The sequence below is a fragment of the Castor canadensis genome, chromosome 1, assembly GCF_047511655.1.
Source record: "Castor canadensis chromosome 1, mCasCan1.hap1v2, whole genome shotgun sequence".
NCBI lineage: Eukaryota > Metazoa > Chordata > Mammalia > Rodentia > Castoridae > Castor > Castor canadensis.
Window position 1 is genome coordinate 128,647,868 of NC_133386.1, and position 18,389 is coordinate 128,666,256.

The 18,389-nt window shown below is 45.5% G+C and overlaps 1 protein-coding gene across 17 annotated transcripts in view; it reads left to right on the forward strand.

Annotated features, from left to right (window-relative positions):
- The window catches only part of Tenm4 (teneurin transmembrane protein 4), a 2,881,475-nt gene that overhangs the window by 2,307,246 nt on the left and 555,840 nt on the right, over positions 1-18,389 (forward strand). For all 17 annotated transcript variants that reach the window (XM_074081868.1, XM_074081866.1, XM_074081845.1 and 14 more), the window contains one exon: positions 8,078-8,131. The gene's annotated coding sequence lies outside the window, so the exon portion shown is untranslated. The remainder of the gene's footprint in view (positions 1-8,077; positions 8,132-18,389) is intronic.

Sequence of the window (18,389 nt, forward strand, 5' to 3'; positions counted from 1 at the left end):
CAGGCCCACTATGGAGGACTCCTGCAACCTGAGTGAGGAAGGAACAGGGTGGGCAGAGAGGCTTTGCAGTTGATGCCTGAAAGGATCCTCTACAGGGCACCTACAAAACAGCCTGGCCCATGGGGCCACACAGGCTTTTGGGAAGGGCTGGGCAGGGTCACCTAGTGGCCTTGAGAACAAAGCTAGGGACCCTGCCATTGGCCTGGATCAGCCAGGGCTCTGATGCTCTCTGCCAGCCTCTCTCCCAGCCTCACCCTCTCAACCATCCTTGCTGCTGCCAGTGGTTATCTCAAAGATAAATATGGCCCTGTTTGCCCATCTTCAAACCCATTGCTAAAAACTCAGAGCTGAGCCCTGCATCTCCTTCCTCTGTCACAGGTTCCACATCTCCCTTTTTTGTCTACTCTTCTCAGCATGAGTCCACATTTCACACCTCCTGCCATGGACCTTGTGTGTGCAAAGACTGTGCTCCTGAGTCTTGCTTGATACCCGACTTGCCCACACCTATCCCACTATAATTGAAGCTTCCTCAGTGGATCCCAGGATAGGAAGCGCCTTGCACATTGCAGTCAGTGGCCTCAGGTGGTCACTGGTAGTGGCTGATTTTAATTCAACACATGTCCTCATTAATCTCGTAAGATCCTGGCAAAAAGAAGCACCTAGATACGTTTTCCCCTTCTGAAATGATCTGGAATCCATGACAAAGGAGGTGGTGGTGTGATCAGTCCTGCCGCTTTGTGCCTGTTAGTGCAGGAGCAGGTCTTATGGACCACAATTAGGAATGGAAATATCAACATGGCAGGTTCTTCAGGACCAACTTGCAGGACCTGCCTAGATCATTGAGAAGTGCAACTCCATATAATTCTCACGTATTCCTGAGTATTGTGATAAGGATTCCTGTTTGCAGATAAGGAAGCTGAGGCCAGAGGGGCTAAGTAACTTTCGCAGTGTCATATGACTCTTGAGTCAGAGCTGGGATTTGAACATGAGTCAGGCCCTTGCTCTTTCTGCTTTTGTCAGCCACCAATTCTAGTCTGGTCTGACACAGAGTAAGCAAGTGGAGAGTGTATGTTGAATGGAAGGGTGAGCATGAAATTTCTGGGTGGAGAAGTTGATTGTCCAAGGATTGCTCACTGGCATGGCTTGTTAAAATTATAAAGGCTCTCTCACATGCCTCCAGGGCCTGTTGAAAAGAATGGCAGTACCATGCAGCATCTTATTGGATTATTATTAGACTTTCCATAGTTTTAGTTAAATAATAAAAGCATTCTTTCTACTGTGCAACACAGAAAACTCTCTCTCTAAAGGTAACTTGATGCAGAACTTCTGGGTAGGAGAATCTCGGATGAGGTGACGGTGAGGGCACCCAGAGAAGGGCACTGCTTGCCCCTAGAAGGCCAGTGAATGCATTTCACTCTTGGCCTTGCCAGGCCATGGTGGGTTGTTAGTGTTGGGGCTGAGGTCTGTGACTAGAATACAATTTTCTCTTGCTAAATATTTTCACACCACCCTGATGACACGCAAAAAATAAAATCTAACCAAGAGGGAATGATAAAGGACAGGATTTTGACTGTGAAATACCCAGAAGAAAAGGTAAAGTGGGCATGTTTTGAGAACTTAATCAGCAGCAGAAGTACAGGGGGAAAAAAAGACTCCAAACACTAGCAATGATGATGCTGGGACTTCTGGAGCACAGTCCCCAGGGAGAATTCATCCTCACTCAGACATCTGGTGGCGATGCAACCAGCTTAGGTCAACAGAGTTTCCTAAAATTAGCTTCTACATCTAAACAGCAGATACTTAAAGCTCATGAAGTATCTCTAAGCCTCAGGGTCCCTGGGATCTCCTGGGTGGGGACAGTAGAGACTTCCAGAAAGGAGGCATTGACTTGTGCCTTCTCCAACCCTGCTTTGTCGAGCTCCTGGAGCCCTGTCCTTGTAGGTGCTGCCCCACTCAGGCCTCGAGTTCACCTTGATACATTGGGAAACCCAAAGGAAGCCTCTGCCTTCTTGGTAGGTGAGGCCTAGAAGTTCAGGTGCCCCTTTTCAGCACAGTTGCCCAAGGTTGACTGTGGCCATCCGATGATCCATTCCTAACCCTAATTACAGGCCCAACACAGCTGCAGGATTGTGCTCTGGTTTCCTATTCAGATTGCTGGCTCTCACCTGGAACTGGAAGACCTTTTGGAACTTCAGTGAGCTTGGCTGGCCTCCTAGCACCTGCCAACCCAAACATCATTCCAATTATTGAAGCAGAATGGGACCCTACTCAGGCCAGCCACCCATCATTAATTAAAAAAAAGAATAGTAATTACTAATAATTAAAAATTGTGCAGACTCATTCAATAATTATTATGATGATTAAAAGTCTAGTGCTTTAGACTAAAACTTCCAGAACAGACTGCCTGGGTTCATAATCCCGGCTCCAGCCAGGCATGATGGTACATACCTATAATCCCAGCTCTCAGAGACTGAGGCAGGAGGATCTTGAACTCAAGACCATCCTGGGCTACATAATGAGACCCTGTTTCAAAAAGCAAAGAAACAATAACAAAAATCTTGGCTGTAGCATTCATTATGTGACTGTGGGGAATTTTAACAGCTCTCAGTGCTCTCATTTCTCTCTGTAAAATAAGAAAAAAATAATAGCACTTACCTCACAGAATTGCTTGTGAGGGTTAAATGAGTTAATATTTGTAAAATGCCTAGGACACCACATGACATACAGTTAATACTATACTATAGTTAACTCAGATTTTCCTAGTTGCAATTCTAATATTTGCCATCATTTGTTGAGCCTTTGCTAGGTGACTGGCACATCAGCAATGTAGCAACCCTGAGGTTAGGTGGTCTTGCTAGTCCTATATTTGAGATGAAAACACAGAGGTTAAGAGTGCTGCCCAAGTTCAACCAGTTGGGAGGTAATACAGCCAAGGTCAAACCCAGAATCTCGGATTCTTAACAATTAACAAGGACTTGCTGAGCCCCATCTGGTATCCTGATTGCTCTTCCTTGGATCTCAGATGGAGAAGAACTTTCAAGATAGAGAAATGGTCCAAGAAAAGGAATCATGGAGCAGACACTAGAGAGCTGTGTGGGAAAGAGGCAGCAGACCTAGACGGGACCTAGAAGGTTTACTGCATCTTGGTTGGTCTTCCCAACTGAAATCCAGGCTCCTCCAGAGCTGCAGACTAGCCTTTGCTCTTCCTCAGTACCCTCAGCATAAGGGAGTCTGAGCTGTCAATCAGGCTCCAGGAGATCCTCATCTGTTGACCTCCTTCCTCTCCCTACCATAGTATGGAAGTGGCCTGAGAGGACCAAAGTGAGTCTGTCAATGCCATACATGCATCTTGTCATTTTACCTAAGAGAGTGCTCTGTGATTAGCTTGAGAAGAGTCCAAATTAAGCTGAAGAAATGGTGACTCCATACCTTGCCATCCCAGAGACCCTAAAGGAAAAGGGTCAGGAAGAGTGAGCACAGTTTCACTAAATTTGGTGACCGGATGATGTGTTGAAGACAAGGTAGACTCGGGGATCAGGTCAGTGATGCAGTTAGAGAAGAGCTGAGCCTCTCTGACCTGCAACCCACTCTCTACCCATTTAATTCAGGAAAATCACCTAAGAGGAAATATTCATAAATACATGTGTTAATCCATAGAAAGAAAAATCACTAAATCAATCATACTAGTAACACAAATTTATTTTTAAGTGTAAGTCAGGAGAGAAGGTGGTGGATTTGTTATAATTACTATATAATTTGACTTGCAATTAAGTCCATTTAAGATACATTTATTAAATGTGGGCAAAACAGGGTGGAAAGTCGGGAGCTACAGAATGCATGAGAACCTCTCCTTTGAGGTGCCTCCACTCTGGTGTTCTTGTGGTTGCGTGGGAAGGCATGTGACAGTCCTTCATGATTAGGCTTAAGCTGTAATCATTTGAAGATGGGCCTGGTTTGTCTCCTTATTTCCTTTCTATGTAAAGACACACATTAATTTATTATTAAAACCTACAAGTTGACTGCTTAGGCCTTGTAATAATTTTGTTGTTTAACTTTTCTGTCTTCCCCTTAAAAAGAAAGTAATTTGGTGAGTGTTTGCTGAGTTCCTCATAGGTGTCAGGCTCCCATGTCGAGTTCTATACTCAGAACTTGGTGTGGACAAGGCAGATCCTGTGTCTGTTCTCACAGAGCTTGGGTCTAGCACTCACTATAAATCAGCCACACAGTGCTTTGGTACAGTTGTGAGTGTCCCATACGGTTATGTAAGGCCTGCACGCTGTCGGAGGAGCTCATTTAACCTGCAGCTCAGGGCTTCTCAGTGTAGCCAAGCAAAGGAGAGCAAACAAGCTTGCAGGCAGAGGGAACAGCACCCAAGGCCTTGAGAGAGAGGAACTGACCCATCTGAGGACTTGAAAGGAAGCTAGGGTGGCTCCAGTATGAAAATGGAGGTGGATCAACAACACCCAGGCGCTGCAGAGCCAGGTTCTGCAAGCAGCCTCCTAAGGCATAGGTACATGCTGAGGACTTTGGATTTTATCTTCAATGGAACAGGAAGCCCTCAAAAAAGTTTTAGGCAAGGGAGATGATCCAATTTGCATTTATTAAAAATAATCTCTCTGACTTCTGATGGTGAAATAATTGGGGTAGATTTGGGGAGACCAGGTAGGAGGGTACTGCAGAAGTCCAAGTGAGAGATGAGGGACAAAGATTGTGGGGCTGGAGAGGGAGAGAAAGGAACTGATTGCAGGTGTGTTTGGATAGGACTGATGGGACTTGGTGATTGATTGGCCTGGATAGTGTCAGGCAGGGAGGTATCAAGACAGATGCCCAGGGTTCTGGTGGAAGTAATTAGTAGACAGCAGTTCCATTACTCTGATTGAACATGCTGCAAGAAAGCTAAAAGTAATAATTGATAGTAATAATGCAAAAGAAAAATAGCAAATTCTTTTGTACCAACATGACAGAGACTAGCATGCTACCTAGAAATGAGTAAAGGACAGAGAACGTGAAGTTCCCAAAAGGAGATGTGCAATGGCTAAGAAATGTAGAAAAGGATGTGTAATTGTATTCAAGCAATGCACGTTCAGATCACCAGACACCACGTACCTACCATCCACAGGTGGCCAAGGGGAACTGACATGCTATAAACTGCTGGCAGAAATTTCAAATGATCCAGGTTTTCCTGGTGGGCAGTTATATGTTGCTTAAAAATATTAAAGAAAGTCTGAGCACATAATGAACCAAGCAAGAAATATGTACAAAATATTAAAATATTTACACTAGTGAAAAATCAGAGATAACCTATACCTCCATCAGTGGGGGATCAATTACATATCTACATAACCGTTTTAAAGCATGCTATTTTACCATGTTAGAAACAGATTGAAATTAGTGTGGATAGTCTGAACCCATTTTATAAAGTCTTTGGATGTATATTATAAGAATGACTGTGTCAGTATTGTTATAAAAATGTTCAGAGGAGAATATATCTACATGATACTTTAGGGATAGATGAATTTTAATTACATTTAGTGTATTTGGGTTAAAAGCAAAAATAATACTTTTTAAAAGAGAAAATTATGACCACAACATAATAGCCACTGTAGCAAGTAAATGACTAATTCTGAGTCAGATTGATGAGCGCAGGCTTCAAGGATGAGGTGTCATTGAATTGGTAGTGAATAATTCGAGCTCTGTTTGTTTGTTTCTGCCCAGCTTTGGTGCAGAAAGGAGACACTCTACACCAAGGAAGTCAAAGCTACTTCTACAGGCTTTGCCACCTGTTTGTTCTCTCATCATAAAAAATTCATGCCAATTAATTTTAAACCAGACGACAGAAAGTGGAAGCTTGGAGCTCTAGAAAACCACTCCACAACAGCTTTGATCAGCACCCAGCACCGCCATGTCACCACTTCCCTCCCCTCCCTGACTGTTGGAATTTTGTCCTTGTTTACAGTGACAGTGGCATTCCTGTGTCACCAATCCTTTCTAGTACCTTGGCTACTATCTTGGATCTTTGAATAAATTATCACTTTCAGCTCATGTTTTTCTAAACTTAGTTTTAGAAATTACGCAGCTTCTTACCAAAGTGCCCTTTTGGGAACTTAAATAGATATCGACATGATCGTGTCACTTTTGGAAAAACCCACAATTTAACAAAATAGGATGCTCCTCCTTGATTCGGAAGTAGAGCTTAACTAGCAGCCAAATGCCAGGAACTATAGACTTGGGGGTTCAAGGAGAAACATGGGGAAAGTGAATAAGCGGGACTCGAGGTGACAAGTCCTGGTTCCTTCAGTTACTAACTGTGTGACACTAGGCAATTTTTTGAATGCAACGAGACTTAAGATGTTTTTGTTGTTTCAGCTTTGAAATATGACAACCTTAGGTTCTGAGGGCACAGAATAGTGAGGGACCTTACACCAGCCTTCCAAAAGTGTAGTAGGGGTACCGCTGGGAGTTGGGATAGTTCATGGTTGAGCATTTTAAATTTCAAATGCCATTCATTCAAATGATCATTAGAATGACCATTATAGATGTGTGTGTGTGTGTGTATGAACAGTGTCTCAAACCTATGACTTCATAGATATTTATATGTAGAATAGTCACACGTACAAACTCCTCTCATTGTTTTCATCCCTTTTATGGAATCTGTCTCCTTTGCAAAGTTGCCATTCATTGAGCCATAGAGAGAAGGGGCACAAATAAAGAGCTGTAAAAACTTTTTTAAGAAATATTTTTAAAATGAAGTTCAGCAGACACAGTGGCTTACACCTGTAATGCCAGATATTTGGGAGATGGAAATCAAGTGGATACCTGTTCAAGACCAGCCCAGGCAAAAAGTTACCAAAACTGCATATCAATCGATAAGCTGGGCATGATGGTGCAAATCCCAATTACTCAGGAGGCATAGGAAGGAGGATCACTGTCAGAGATTAGGCCCAAGCAAAAATGTGAGACCTTGCCTAAAAAATAACTCAAGCAAAAAAGAGCTGGAAGTATGGCTCAAGTGGTAGAACATCTGCCTAGCAAGCATGGGGTCTTGAGTTCAAACCCCAGTACCACCAAAAAAAAAAAAAAAAAAAAAAGAAAGAAAGAAAGAGACAAAGGAAGGAAGGAATGTGAATTTATCTGAAAAAAACTAGAAAGTGATGGCAGGTGACACATGGATGTGGTGAATGTTGGTGCCCACATTACTGCAACCGGTCTTGGGTGGATCACCAAGCCTAGCTGTGTTCTCAGTTGCAAACATCTCCCAGGGTGGTTATAAGGATGAGGAGATAGTGTCTGCAGATATTATCTGCTCAGTAGCTGTCACACAATGGAGCTCAGATGTATGACCTCCATTTCATCTCCCTCGGCCACTTCTTTCTAAGTTAAAAGGCATATTTGTGATTGGCCAGTCACTTTCCTTATGTTCCAGGTGAGGTAATGGATCCCAGCTTGGGGAGAACTCCTCACTCCTCTGAACCCAGGTGTGAATGGTGCTGCTGGAGACCAGACACAAGCTGGCAAAGTGCTTGGGGAAAGTAACAAAAGGAATGAGAATGAAACAAAGTGACAAGGGCAAGTGTGAGTCCTGTCTCACACTGGGGACAAGTGAGGAGAATCATGATCTGCTAGGGACTTTTTAATTTTAAAGATCATTTTCACTCCTGCTCTGACAAATGGTAAACTCTCCACATAGAGGGGAAAGGAGTTGGAAAAATCCCCCAGAATGTTGAATATGAGTGTGCCAAGGTCATGGTACTCTGCTCTATCTGTTGTGGTCTTCTTCATGGTCTCTTGCATGTCCACTTCCATGAAAAAAAGTGCCAAAATGAATGGAAGTCTTAATTTTCTGAACTCAGACTTGGGCACCGCTGGTGCCTGTGCTTGACCTGTAACTATTAATTATCGCACTTAATTTTTTATGATCACACTTCATTTTCTGGATAGTTCCCTTGCAGCTCTTAGCAAGTTCCTCAGTTATATGGGATCTGGAATAGTTCGTAGCCAATCTGATGCATAAACCTGTGCGTGCACTTCAGTCCAGAGGGCTCAGGGGATTCATGGTGGTTGTCTTCTTGTTTTGCAGATGGGAAAACTGAATCAGAGAGGGCGAGTGATCTCTCAGACTCTGGGTCACTAGGTAAGTAAGTGATGATGCTGAAAGCAAGCCGGAAACAAGATCTAATTCTGCTGCGCCCACTGGCCCGGTCTTGGGACTTCTCTGTTTCATGTGATTTAAATTAAGATGAGCACATTAGAGGCCTTGGGTACTGGCAGTTTCTGTTTGTTTCCATTGTGGAGTTGGATTAACAGGCCAGTTTGTGAAGACCTCCTTGACAGTGCTCTTCCTGGGAAGGGCCATTAAAATTTGGTCCATGCTGCATTTGGTGTGACACTCACTCACTGTCCCTTCAGTAGATCCGAGTGTGTGGTGCATCTACAACAGAGCACTGGGTGAGGCACCAGCAAGTTGGGCTCAGGGTTCACCAGCGACCTGCTCTGTGACCTTAGGCAAATCAATTCACCCATGAATTTACACATTTGCATTTGTTATTTCAAACTGTCCCTCCCCCACAGCTGAAATATTTGATGCTGACCTCTGTGCCAGGTACTGGGGATGACAGCACAGGCTTTGCCCCAGAGGAGCTCACAGCCCAATACAGGAGCTCATTATCACCTCACTGTGAGAGTTTCTAAAGTCTGCTTTGGACTTACACTTTGGTAGGGTGTTTTGTGATCTTCCCAAAGTCTATAAGATGGAAAGAAGTGGTTCCTGCCATTTGACCATGGCTTAGAGTTGGCCAAGGCTGTACAATAAGGTAGGTCAGGGTGGGGCTTGAGGCACATCCTTACTAAGGCCAGAGCACTGGTTTCTAATCACAGTGAATTATGGAATGAATGGTTTTAGCCCAAGGGCATTTTATAGACCTACCCCTCAACAGCGAGTATATGTTGGGAAGACAGGCACTAGAATGGAGCCCACACCTATGCTGGGATACTTTCTGCATGGGGTTGTTTCCTATGTCTGACTGATGGATGCAGAAGGTAATGCCTTGCCTTCCTGGGGTGGCCATGAGCTCTGGACCTGCTGGGAACCAGAGGGAAGCCTGCCCGGGGCCAGTGCCTCCTCCTCCAAGTGGCTGGGACTTAGCATATCAGAGAGAATCCACCATGGGCCCGGGGACATAGTCCCCTTCCTGTGCAGTGACCCCACTGAAGGCTGCTGCTTCCCACCAAAGCTTAATGATCCTGGACTCTGAAGCAAGCTGGTAGCTTCTGCCTTTGCAGAGCCAAGTTGCCTCAGGCACCACGTGGAGAGTGGTAGGGATTAGAGGCTGAGCTGTTTGTTTACTTGGGGAACAACTCCTTGCAGATGAAGCTCTTGGGTTCCCTTAAAGTCTGGAATTTCAAAGGGTGCATGAATAACCACCAGGACTAGCCCTGGCGTTTCTGCCTCACTCTGTGTGTGTGTGTGTGTGTGTGTGTGTGTGTGTGTGTGTGTGTTGACTGCTGTCCTTCCTTGACATACTTGGAGGAGTAGATGGCGTACAATGTGTGCAATAGGCAGAATGGGCAGGATTTGTGGAGAATGTGCGCTTGTGTATGCCTGTGTGAGAGTGTGTGTGTGTGTGTGTGTGTGTATGCAATCCCTAGGAAGCAATTCTTATGAAAAAAAGAAAGCCCTTATGGGTATAATTTTTCAACAGGACCCCAAAATGGGCTTTTAATAAGCTTTATTAAACTGTTTGGTGACAGGGGAAGCCCAGCCATTCCTTCATCCTGACTGGGATCATCCAGCTCCCTTGCCTCTTCTTTGGGTTCAGATAAAGACTCCTGTTATTTGGACTGACCTCTCTGCAGGCCCTTTTTTTACCTTCTGCTGCCCCCTCTCCTGCCCCAGGGTTGTGTGATCTGTCCTCTGTCTCACTCTACACCAACAGGGACAGTGTCCGGACTGACAGATGATAGCTGTCTGTCACTGAAACCTGAGATCCAGTGTGTCTTGATGTTCCAGCAGGAAACTTTAGGGTCTTTGTTCAGGAGGTGCTCTGAGCTGGGAGTTCCGGGACTCCCTCCTTTCCCTCAGGGTCACTTTTGGCCGCAACCACCCAGAAGGACTATGTGTGTGTAAACTCTTGCCTTGCTTGGGTTGGGTTTCCCCTTGTTCGACAAGGGAGGAGGTGAAGCCCTGTTGAAAGGTAGGTTTCGCCCTCCACTGCAAGCATTTTGCCAGGTCTCTTGAGCAGAGCCCGTTCCCAGAGCTATTATCTTTCCTGAGCCGACAGCCAGGTGCTCTGTGACAGGAAGCGAGGCCGGCTTAGTGACAGACTTATCAGGCTGTGCTACAAGAATGTTCCTTCATGTAAACAGGCCTAGGTTTGCGCAGTTTTCCTGTCTGTGCACTGACTCAGCTTGGGGGCTGGGGCGTTCTGATTTGCAAGGCACTGTCGCAGAGGTAATGCACTCTCTGGGGTGTGGAGTTCTGTCTGCATCATTTTGTTCATCCCCACAGTAGCCTGCAAGAGGCTGAGTATGTAGGAGATGCGGCCAGGATTTGCTATCTACATAGAATTAGTTTTAGGCAACTGATTGCCTGCCTGGGGCGCCCCTGACTCATGTAGTATTCCAGGCCTGCATTTGAGTCTAGCTTGGCCTTTTACTGAACCAATTTCCTCAACTTTGCACAGGGTGCCATACACTGCTATCTAGGGTGTGTCCTGAAGACGGCTGCCTGTCAAGGGCAAGTGTGAACTGAAACCAGCCTGCACTCCACTGGCCAAGCTACATGTCTCTGCCCAGGGCAAGAGGCATCTTTTCCAAATTCACACAGAGGCAATAAAGGGATCTGTGGTCGCCCGGTCTTTTTCAACCTTAGTTTTCTGCTTTTTAAGGTAGTAGTTTGTAAGGGGGATTGGTGATAATCCAAACAGTGTACCTGACAGATACACAATAGCTGTCATTAGCGGTTGCCATAGTAATGTCGTAGGAGCAGGAGTAATGATGTCAGTATTGATAATGTGTTATTTTTGTGGTACTTTGTATTTCTCAAGGTTCTTTTGCATTCAGTTCTCTCAGCAAGACTGCATTAAAGGGAAGGCTAGGATTACTCTCTTGATTAGAGATAAGGAAACTGGTACAAAGAGAAGTGTGATGTAACTTGTCTACCATCAGTCCCCAAGGGCCTGATCCGGAGCTAGCATAAGCCACTCTGATGTAGGGCTGGGGATGCCTGGGAGACCCCAGAGCACCCGGCTTCTGAAGCACAGGCGTCTTTCTCTCTATACTCCCATCCCTGTCATCTGCCTTCATCCTGTAGGTCCTTCCCTCCATATTTGGGACAGTCTGCCTTGGTTCTTGCCAACCAACTCTATTTAAGTGACCAGGCTCTGGTCCTTGTGGCTACAGCCATTGGCTCAGAATTGGATTCAAACCAGAAAAGCCACTGTGTTTCAATTCTGCCACACGTCCTGGGTGGACCTATTGTCAGCCTTCAGACCTCCCTAGACAGGTAGTTCAGCAGTGGGGGACAATAGTCACCCCATATCAGTCTTCCGCACATCTTAGTCTCTAATTTAAATGCTTATTCAACCCCTCTGACCAACACACACTCATTAAATACCTACTATGTATAAGGTAGCTAGCGGTATTTTGCGAATACACTTTTTCTAACATTTTTTTTTTCAAAATGAGATAACTGTTTCAAAGAAGGTAATTAACGTGGCCAAAATTACATAAGTATTTTGTGATAATGCTGAGAGGATTTGAACTGAGGTATTTGGACTGAGGGTTTATACACTTGGCTTATACAATGCATGTAGCACACAGTGGCTCACAAAAAATAGTTGTCACTGATTAATGATACATCTTTTAAAAATAATCATTAATGAAGCAACTCCCATGCTGCATCCTGTCTGTTGGTTCTTCTTTGGTCCTCTTCCCTGAGCTGTGACTGTGAGGTTCTTGAGGGTAGAAACTGGAATTCCCCAGCCTTACTAGCATACAGAGTTTATAGTAACTGAGTGATAAGTGTTCGAATGATTGACAGTGTTAATAAGGAGCAAATAAGGAGTGCATCATTGACTGTGTGCTAGACGAGTGCTGAGTGCTTTCTATATACAGTCATGTGTCACTTAATGATGGCATAGTTCTCAGAGCTGTGAGGTTAGGTGATTTTACATTGCGTGAACATCATAGTGTGAACTTAGATGGGACACAGGTCAATCACTTGACATGCCACGGCCTCTTGACACAACCAAGAGAGACATACATCGAAGGGACAGGACACGAGAGTGTCCTGCTGGTGTAACATGTCATACAGACGGCTTTAAAGTAGACTATTTTTACTAAGTAGGAGTTCAGTCTAATCCTGATTAAAAACCTGCATACTAACACTTTACTACACACGTAAACTGGTAGCTCTGCTGCTTATTATCATGATCAAGCCGTGTGCCCTGTACACAATTGTACCATTTTTTGGGTAGCACTGAGGTTTGAACTCAGGACTCTGTGTTGGCTAGGCAGGTGCTCTACTGCTCGAGCCACTCCTGCAGCCCTCACTGTACATTAATTGGATATTCTATACTTTTGTGCAACTGGGAACACCACAGACGCATGAGCAGTGCGCTGAGCTGCGACTCGACGATGAGTACATCACTTGGCAATGAGAGTTTTTCGGCTTTGTTAGAATCTTGTGGGACCACTGCTGTATGCACGGCCTGTCGACTGAAACATCGTTACATGATTATGTTATTGTTTAATTGTCCCAGGAAGCCTATAAGACACTATTATTATGAGCATTTACACTCACGGCAAAAGTTTCAACGTTTCCTGTCACCTTCCTAGGTTGCACAGCTGAGCAGTGGCAGGACTGGGAAGGGTCCTGGGCTGACTGACACAAGAGCTGACACTCAGTGAATGTACTTTCTCACCCAGAGCCACTGTCCTCTCCACGTATCCCCAGTTATCTAGAGCCACAGCTGATGCCATGGTTCCTTCAAGTGAATTCCTGTGAAGCTGTCACTCAAGTTCAGTACTGTCTGATCCAAGGCTGTTGGAGTTTCCATGTAGAAGGGATGAAGCTGGTGGAGGCTGGGAAGCCATAATCACATATGAGAGTCAGTATGAAGAGCCACAAAAAATTAACTCGCAAAGGGTGTCCTTCCTGTGGAGTGGATCCGATTTGTAAGACACAGGTGGGGGCAAGGGGAGCATCAAGAAGCACGATCTTCTGGGTTCCCTGGAGGACAGTGGCTCCCTGGAGAATGGAGGGACCGTGTTGCAGCAGCATTGTCTGAGGGGGTGTTTCTTAGGTTTGCCAAGTTCACTGTTGTAAACTCACTGGTGGATGAGGCTGAGTAGAAGGAAAAGAGAGGTCTTGGTGCATTGCTGTCAAGAGAGGGCCTTGCCTCCCAGTCGCTTTCCACAGACCTCGTGGGCCAGTGGCTTGTTTCATCATGTAGAATTTCATCTTATGCAAGCTGAAGAAATGGTACTTGGCCTTCATTGCCACAAGATAATTGACCCCTTGTGACTGTCCAAAAGGTGGCAGGAGCATGTACTTTTTCTGAGAGTTAAACAGCAGGAAGGCAGAGTCGAGCCCAGAAAGAGAGGGGCTGAGAGCAGCTTGGGGGCTGCAAGGACACAATAAGGATTATGATGGAATTTCTGCCAGCCCAGGGCTCACTCAGGTTGCATGAACTCAGGCCGTGTTTGGAGTCCCAGAGGCTGCAGGGAGGAGCGCCAGCATCCTCATCTATAAATGCCAGAGCAGGAGCTGCTACATTGGCAATCCTTGGCAGAGGGAAAGGTGAGCAGAATGGGCATCGTGACATATCAGGTGGAGACTCATGGATGTGTTGGGTGGAATCAGAGCTTTGGTCTCTTGGGGGTTGGTGCTGTGCACCTAAAGGGTGACAATTACTGGTTCTCAAAGGTGGACCTTGAAGACACTTGCTCTTTCCTGCACAGCAATAGTTTTTTTGAACCCTGCTCTGCAAAGCCCAGAGGGTTTAGGGAATCCTCTCTGGGACTTGCATATGAGATAAGCAGATATTTCTCTGTTGACTCCTGGGACCCCACCCCTGGATCCTCTTCTTGTTTGCACTTGTGGCTTGTTGCTAAGGCAAATGCAGGCTGGGATGTACCTCCCAGCTGTGCTCTTTTACAGCCCACGTCCATTCTCGCTGACAGTGTGACTGCTCTGATCGGTCACTGCCTGTGCCTATCAGTTGTCAGATGTTTTGAGTTTTACTCCTGCCTGCAGTCCATTCTTCCCTCCACCTACCAAAGAGAAAACTCTGGTTTTGGTTCAGTGACAGTTCTGGGACCTGGGGTTTGTTTATGTGTCTCTTTAGCGAGTAGGCAGTACCACACTCTATCACCTATCTCTGGATGTGAATCCCAAACCCAAATGGCTGCAAACTTATAAACAAACAACTTCCTCAAATAAGCAAGCTGGCCAGTTTCTAGTGTGGAATTCCTACTTCCACCTTTCCCTTTTCTTAACCCCACAAAAGACAAATTTTGGAATGGCAGAAGAAATGTACTTGATTTATATCCTGGATTCATATCTAGGTTCTGCTCTTCAGTAAGCCATTCGACCTTAGGGAAATGGCTAATCTCTTGCCTCACTTTCCTGGTCTGTAAAATGGGAATGAAAATAAAAATACCTAGTAGACTTTTAAGCATTTAGATAGTAATCCCTACTAAGATAGATAACATTATTCCCCCCTCATTCTGCAGATGAGAAAATTGAGGCACAGAACAACCAAGTGACTTTTCTTCTGTGGAAGGATTGAGTAGTTCTCCCGGGAACATGCCTGAGTCCGTGGCTGGAACTCAGCACGCTCTCCCTGTAAATTAAGTCTGTCTGCTTGCTCTACCTCTAACAGAAATAGCAAAACCTCCCCATCAATGGAGTGGTCCAAACAGTCAAGATGGTCCTTGTCCACGCTATAGAGGGGATTCAGGTGCTGGGTTGTTGGGTCATCTCCTGGACTCCATGATGCTCTTCCACTGTTTGGTGCAGGATCTGAGTGCTACTGAGATCCCAGCATCCAGTATCAGTACAAAGTGGGAACAGGAGGGAGCTAATTTCAGTGTTCTCTAGAAATCCCTCTCTGCCCCCTGAGAGGCATGAGAGGCCAGCTAGGCAGCATCTGCCTGTGGCTGGAATATTCATGATCAGAAATCAAAAACACAGATTCTATCTAGGCTGTGCTATAAGTTTGCTGTGTGATTCGGGAAATCACTTAACCTCCCTCTGTACTTTTGTTCAAATGAAATACTAATATCCTTAAAAGATCCTGAAAGCATCCTGCCAATGAGAGTCATTGCCGTATATTGTTCATCCTCCTGATGACACCTGTGATCTGTGATGATTCCAAAAATTGAGTTGTGGATAAAGACTATTTTTTCCGTGATCAAAGGATAGGAGGAGGAGCAATTGAAAACAAGGAATAGAGCCAATGTGGTATTTATAGATTAGAGGCCTTCAAACCTAAAGCAAAAATATGCCAGTGACTTAGGTAGTGAAGAAGAAAGAATAGAGAACTTAGCTCTGAGTTTCCTTACCACCAAGGGAAAATGAGAATGCAGATGGGTTACATGTAGTCCTCATTGGCTATCATTGAGTCTTTGTTGAGAAGTAAACACATACGCCAAGCTATTGTGGAAGCATAGAGAGGTACAGCTTGTGCAGGGCTGGCAAATATATGAAGTATTCGGTGAAGGTCCCTGGGACCAAGGTCTGGGGAAGAGATTTGTGTGTAGACAGAACATGGGTTTCAACTAACCCCACAGGGAATGCTAAGGCTGGATGGGCTCTTCAATAGCTCACCCCAAGTCAAGGGTACACGGCCTTACTGTCTACCATCTACTATAGGGATGGCTGTTGACTGTCCACAGGTGACAGCTCTGTTGGCTGAGGGCCATTCCTAGGGAGGGACACAACTGGGCAGCCAACAGCAACGGCCCCCACAGCCGGAGGAGTGAGCACCCAGCTCCCAGGGGGACCTGGCTTCACCACACAGGGCATGCAAGTGGCTATTCTTCCCCGTCCCCCACTGCAGTCACCTCCAATTAAAACAGCCCTCTTTACCGCTGTGCTCAGATGAGATCAGGGACCTTTCCAAACACAAGCGATCTGGATAAATGTTACCAATCAGCTGGAATTCACTCACGATAAGGAACCTATTTGCTACTTTTGCCCTCTTCATCTGTAGGAGACATTTATTGATGGTGTAATAATAAGTCTTCAGTGTTATGATTGAGCTTTCAAGATCAGCCCCTTGGCAGACCTTGCATGTCTACCGGAAATGTGATTTTCTTACAGTTTTCCTTATTATGTCCCTGACCACCTTCCATTTGAGCACTGTTTTCCTCTTACTCTACTAAATGCACTTTTCTCTTGCTTCATTTTTTTTTTTCCTACTCTTTTGACCGTACTAGGGTTTGAACTCAGGGCTTCATGCTTGCTAGGCAAGTATTGTACTACTCAAACCATGCCTTCAGCCCTTTTTGCTCTGGTTCTTTTGGAGATAGGGTCTTGCTTTTTGCCCAGCCAGCCTGAGCCACAATCTTCCTGTTTATGACCCTCACTGTTTCTGGGATGACAGGCATGAGCCACAACACCTAACTTTTTCTGTTGAGATGGAGTCTTGTGAACTTTTTGCCCAGGCTGGCCTCAAACTGTGATCCTCCCAATCTCAGCCTGCCAAGTAAGGGTTATAGGCGTGAACACCACACCCAGCTCCTCTTCCTTCTCCTCCTTCTTTTTTTTTCCTTTAAGCATGTACTTTCTTGTTATCTCACCCATTCTTACTTCAGCCATAACCGATCCCTTGACCAACCTACCCATCTGATTGACCTCTGTAGCCTTCGTAACAATGGTGCATTACATCCATTTTAAACAATGAAGAAACCAAAGCTCAAAGAGATTGAGGTGTATGGTGAAGATAAGACATCCCTCAAGAGGAGAGCTGGGCTTTGCTCAGTTAGCTCTGTGTCTCCTTAAGTCTGTGTTGTTTCCCCTCTTCCTTTGAGGTATTTCTTGGGGAGCTTTCTTGATGGTGCTCTTTATAGAGTCTTGCCTGGCTGAGAAGTCTACAAACTTCAGTTGTTAATTGAACAGGTCATTGTGACTCACTGCAAGTGATGGGAGCTCCCCCAACACATACACTGGGTGGGTCGGAGACCCTTTAAGTGCTTTTCCCCGCACAGGGTGGTTATGGAGTTCTGAGCACAGCCTAGCGCTTGGTCCTGCAGCTGTTTCATTTAATTTTGGAGATGCTTCAATGGTGAGGGGCCTTAGGGACAACAAGCCCACGGTCAGGGCTAATGGGGTGGGGCCAGCACTGAAGCCAAGTAGTGGACTGGTTATGGCTCTGGACAAAAAAGACTGTGGTCAGGCCAGTTGGCCAGCCACCACAAGCTTGGCAGCACCTCTGGGGGTCCCACCCGGGTCTGAGGGCTGAATGCCTGTGCTCGGCTCTGTCATCCCCCTCCTTCTAGGAAGATGTATTTGATAAAGGGAGGTACTGAGACCCCAGTTCTGTGCCAGATGTTAAGCTCAGCCCTTGGGGATACGGATCTAAAACCAATATCCCATCCCCTCTCCCCTGAGATCTGGGCTAGTGTTAGTTTTGTTTTGAGTGTTGTTTAAATAGCAGACGTTTGTCCCATAGCCTCCTGATGTGTGATTTCCGAGACAGATTACCTGTGTGACCTTGGATAAGTCACTTGACTTCCCCAGTCTTCAGTGCTACCTCAGTGTCAATGTAGAAAATGTCCACTGTGATGCCTCAAGCACTTTACTGTTGGCAAAGCCACAGTACAATGGAGGTGCGCTTTCAGTGGCATCCGTATTTCTTCCCCTCCTCAACTCATGACTTAGTGAGTTCACTGGAAAAGTATTTACTAGGCAGTGAGGAGCTATAGAACACGAATGTTTCCTTAAGGTACGCATTGAATCTTTGTTTGGGTGATCAAGGGTCGAATGAGTTTTAAGGTTTCCATCTGGCATGCTTTCTTACTGGACCCCAAGAGGGAGCGGGTTATGTACCCAGTACCTCTATGACTTGGGGGTTAAACTCTGGCTCATTGTCTCACGTTCACCTTCCTGTCTCTGCTTCCCTAGTGATGGAGCCAAGATCAGTCAGGAGAGGAGCTACGGCACAGTATACATGCTGGCTTCTCTGCCTCTCCAAGGCCAGTCTTCTCATTCATAAAGCAGAGCAGGCCTTCTTTGCCTGTCATAAACCACATGATAGAACGATGGAAAGCTTTGTGCTTTCTCTTTCTTCTGCCGGCCTTCATTTCATGATTTGGCCATTTCACCAATAGCGCCCAACACAAATTCAGAAATGTGTTTGCTCTATGTGCTTATCCCAAAACCTATC